This window comes from Carassius auratus, unplaced genomic scaffold, assembly GCF_003368295.1.
Source record: "Carassius auratus strain Wakin unplaced genomic scaffold, ASM336829v1 scaf_tig00214259, whole genome shotgun sequence".
Taxonomy (NCBI): domain Eukaryota; kingdom Metazoa; phylum Chordata; class Actinopteri; order Cypriniformes; family Cyprinidae; genus Carassius; species Carassius auratus.
Window position 1 is genome coordinate 536,685 of NW_020527582.1, and position 4,586 is coordinate 541,270.

Below are 4,586 nucleotides of genomic sequence, written 5' to 3' on the forward strand. Positions count from 1 at the left end.
TTGATAATATCTATTTAAAAATCATGCCTGTTATATTCAACAATGTAATTATATACAATAATGTGTTTGTCAGATGTGTGCTGATAAAGAATGAAATGGTACTTCTTGGTGCTTTAGAAAAGTGTCAACGTGTTTATTATTATTATTATTATTATTATTATTATTATTATTATTATTATTATTATTATTATTATTATTATATTTAGCAACTTAAGACTCCATTTTTATTGTGAAATAAGCTTATCTTATAATTCTAGTTATAATTCTATATATATTATTATATTTATATTTATATTTCTTTACCAAAGTGGTTATTAACCAATATTTTTTGGGGTCATATGCCCAACTTTTACAAATGTCTATTTTCAGTTCATTTTAATTTAATTTAATATTGATTTTTTTTTTTTCATCCTAATAATTTAAAAACACTGGTAAAAGTATTTTTAAGTAAATCTTAGAATTAATTATCTTACTCGTACTGAACATTATTGTTGTGATACCTACAGTTTAAAATGATTAACTGTATTTCGATTAATAGTATCCATTATATAAACTCTTTTGAAGTGATTTTTAGCAGTCAGGCCAAATAGAGTTTTAGAGTTTTTAGCAAAAATAAATTGTAAATACTTGATATAATTTAGCCATAAATTTTCCTCGCCATGAAAATATCCACAGAAACTGGCATGGCATTAAAAACAAACAAACAAACATTGTTCGAAATAAAACATCTTTTATATTTATCTGCATACAACAGATTTTTTTATCTGTGCATCCCTACTTTAGGACTTTAAACATGATTTAATGATGCTTACTTGAAACCAGTTCCTAGGTTGAACCTTCATGCACAAATGCTGCCTGTTTAGTAACTGAATGTGTTCGGTAGCGAGGCAGTAGGCTGCTTTTTTTGGATGCAGCCTTATACTCAAATCTCAGTATCTCTAAAAAAAAGTCTGCTTTTGGCTAAACAGCTAGTCATGAATTAGACATTTCCATCTGTTCTGAAAGTTTTACCAATGCAATGTTCTGTAAGATTTACAAAGTCACTGTTTTGTTTCGTTAAAGAGTTTAGTATCATGGGCTTCTGGCAACTAAATCAAAGCTCTGCCAATTAAAGCTTGGCATCTCTGACTTCTCCCTGCAGCTGTGAGCATGTCCTGTCTGTGTATTAAAGGTCACTCCGCAGTGGGCCAGCTGGCCGGTGTGTCAGCCTGCATCGTGAAAACCTTCTTTGTAGTGAGCGGCGGAGACAGTGGGGCCTCAGAGGCCGCAGCACTACCTGCACCTCTGTGTTAGAGTGGAGGCGTGTCATTACACCCAGATGGCTGCTGCTTCCTGCACTGCGCTAAACAGCTCTGTGTCTCACTGCCTGTTTGTCCCTATCTACCTTTTTTCTCTTTCTCTCTATCTCTGCATCTCGTTTTCAATTTTTCACTTTCTACTATACACAAACACGCATATCCATCACAGCTGCTTGAAAATAGTGTAGTCCTTGTTGCATCACAAACAGAGCTGACACAGTATATTAAACTTCCATAATCATTTCTGCTACTTAATTTGCTACTTTAGTCCAAATTAAATTTATTTAAAGCTAAAGTGAATTTCTGAAGTAGAAATTCAGTACTTCTTGTCTCCGAAATTAACCCTCTGGTGCTGCTTTGATTATTATTAGTGCTATCAAATGATAAATCATGATTAATCGCATTCAAAATAAACGTTTTTGTTTTGTTTACATAATAATTAATGACAAAAAAATTATTTTGGAATGGAAAGTTTCATTTTCGGGGTGGAGTAACCCTTTAATACAACGTTGTGCAACAAAGCTTTTACAGGTTTGGAATGACATGGAGGTAAGTGATTAATGACAACATTTACAATTTGGGGTGGAGTAACCCTATAATACAATGTTGTGCAATCGTATTGTGTTTCAGTAATCCCAGATAGTATCCACGTGCTCTTGTAACTTGTAAAATCAGGTTATTTAAGAGCACAAGTCTTGTCTTGTGTTATGAGAAGTATTAGCTCATTGTGTTGTAAGTCATTTATGGGCTTGCTGTGGCTTGGCTGTACACAGATAAAGGAGGTGATTACAATGTGCGAAGAATGGTAGATGAGGCCCTGTCAACTACAGAGCAAATATTTGTCTCAAAGTTCATGATTGCTGTGAAATGATCACGCTCCACCTGAGTCTGTGCAACAACTTTTTTTTTAAAATAATTTAAACATAAATAATAATTCAAATGTAAAACTATACACTATACAGGTTGGAGCAAACCTGCAGCTTTATAAACCATAGTTTACATAAAATAAAAATACAATTCACCATAGCCTGTGTGAAATGGTGGGTGAAATAGGTTAAATATGCCAATGAGAACAATATAAACACTTATGTTTTTCATATTTAAACTGTAAAGGCATATTAAGAGAAGCCTCGAGTCAGATGACCGTTCATTTAAATGTTTGCCATCATGTCTCTGCGGAGGTTTCCATGGTAATCTAATGGCCATTCCATATCTAAAAAGTCACCTGACTGAGAGAGAGAAAGCAGCATGCACAGAACAAACATTTATTCATTATGTCATAGCCATGTAAAGAATTCAGCCTATTACTGATTATTTTTTCCATGGGGGAAAAGGATTTTATATAAAAAGGAGACTCCTCCTCAGACAATTGCAAAAAGATAGTTCTGTAAATTTATACTTGCAAGTGTATACTTAGCATTTGCCTTATATTGCAGAACTTGTTTGAGTGTTTTGTAATGGTTATTAATGACTGGTGGACTTCTGTGCAATGCATTAATGATTTCTGTGTTGATCGGATATGACAGTGTATCTGCTGGGATCTGTGTCCAGTTCTTTATGGCATGAGAGATAGACAGACGAAGGCATACGAAATGAGGTGGTTGCTTTTTCAGTATGAATATTAAATTATAAATAAATTCAAAAAGTTTAAATATATTACCTACTATACTTACAGTATGCAAACCATGTAGCTTTGACATTTGTTTTGTTTGTACAGAGCCATGAGTTCAATCTGTGATCTTTAAGTCCTCTTTTGGTTTTACGGTTTCCCACAGGTTAGAGTTCACCTGATCTCGGATGGCCAGGCAAAAAGTCTGGTTCTCATTCCAGCTTATTCCAAAAATGAACTCTCCACTTAATGAACTGTAAACTGACCAATCACAATTTTTTTTTTTTTACAAATTAATTAAAAACAATTAAATTATTAATCATTTTTTTAATTATTATTTTAGACAGTACAGTTTTGTTATTGTTAACTAAAAACTAAAACCATTTTTTTGTAATTAAAAGAAAAGCTGAAATAAAATGTAAATATTAGATCAAACTTTTTTTCAGTTAAATAATGTTTCTTTTTAAGTATTAAATGAATAAAAATAAAAATAATAATTAATAGAAAAAAAAATAATTAAAACCCTTCAAATTATTTAAACAATAAAAATTAAAGGGTGCCTTTTATGCCCTTTTTTCAAGATGTAATATTGTTCTTGGGTGTCCCCAAAATGTGTCTGTGAAGTTTCATCCCAAAATACCCAACAGATCATTTATTATGACTGGAAAATAAAATGTATGGGGTGTGTCTAAAAAAAGAGCTGTTTTGGAGTGTACCACTTTAAATGCAAATGAGCTACATATTCCCACCTATCTCCAGAAGAGGGGGTCACGTACTATACATCTTTCTGCATTGCATATCTACAGCAATAATCAGCCAGTAGAAGCAACATAACTGAGAGCGAGAGAACTGGTGTTCAGTTGTACATATGGGAAGCCAAATGCACTGAAAGTGGGATGAAACAGCACGATTTTACAGATCTCATGCCACACTGACCTGTCATCGACCACGCTACCTAACGAATCTCGTGCTACGGAAGGTGCAAACTAATCTTACAAACATGGCACTGATAAGTTAAAAAAAATACTCAATGTATGCAAATACGGTTAAAACGCTGGGCACTATAATGACATAACATTCACAAAGGAGTCTGGAGTGATACACATATTTAGGAAGATTTTGTTGTGCATTACCATGAAAAATGAAAGTAATCCACAGCGTCCTCAGCATCTCAGATATTTGGAGAAAATAAAGACTTATATTCAGTCTTACAAACAAACACAGAGCATTATTATTGTTCGCGAGATATTGTTGATATACATTATATATACATTCAAAAATATATTAATATATGACACCGAATAATTAAATGGAAACTATGTTCAAGATCACATCCCATAGAATGACTTTTGCTCAACACCTGTAAGAGAGCTAATAAGTTCCTCAAGCCCCCTCTTTTGAATGAATTTGGTTATATTTATAGCAGGGTTATATTGAGGCTTATTTGTTATTTCAGGTCCAGTTGGTGACGTGCAATGTGAAATACAGTCAGTCTGGTGTGTGAAATGCAATGGCACCAGTACTCCACAATTAAACTTCACTAGAGTCTCTCAGCAGGGGTCTGGAATGTGCACTGCAGCTCCACAGTACAGCGTGTCCTCAGCACTGTGTGAGAACGTGTGGCGGCCGGACAGACATGCGTCTTTGCTCCTTCTTGTGTCTCAAGTGAGTTGTGCTCA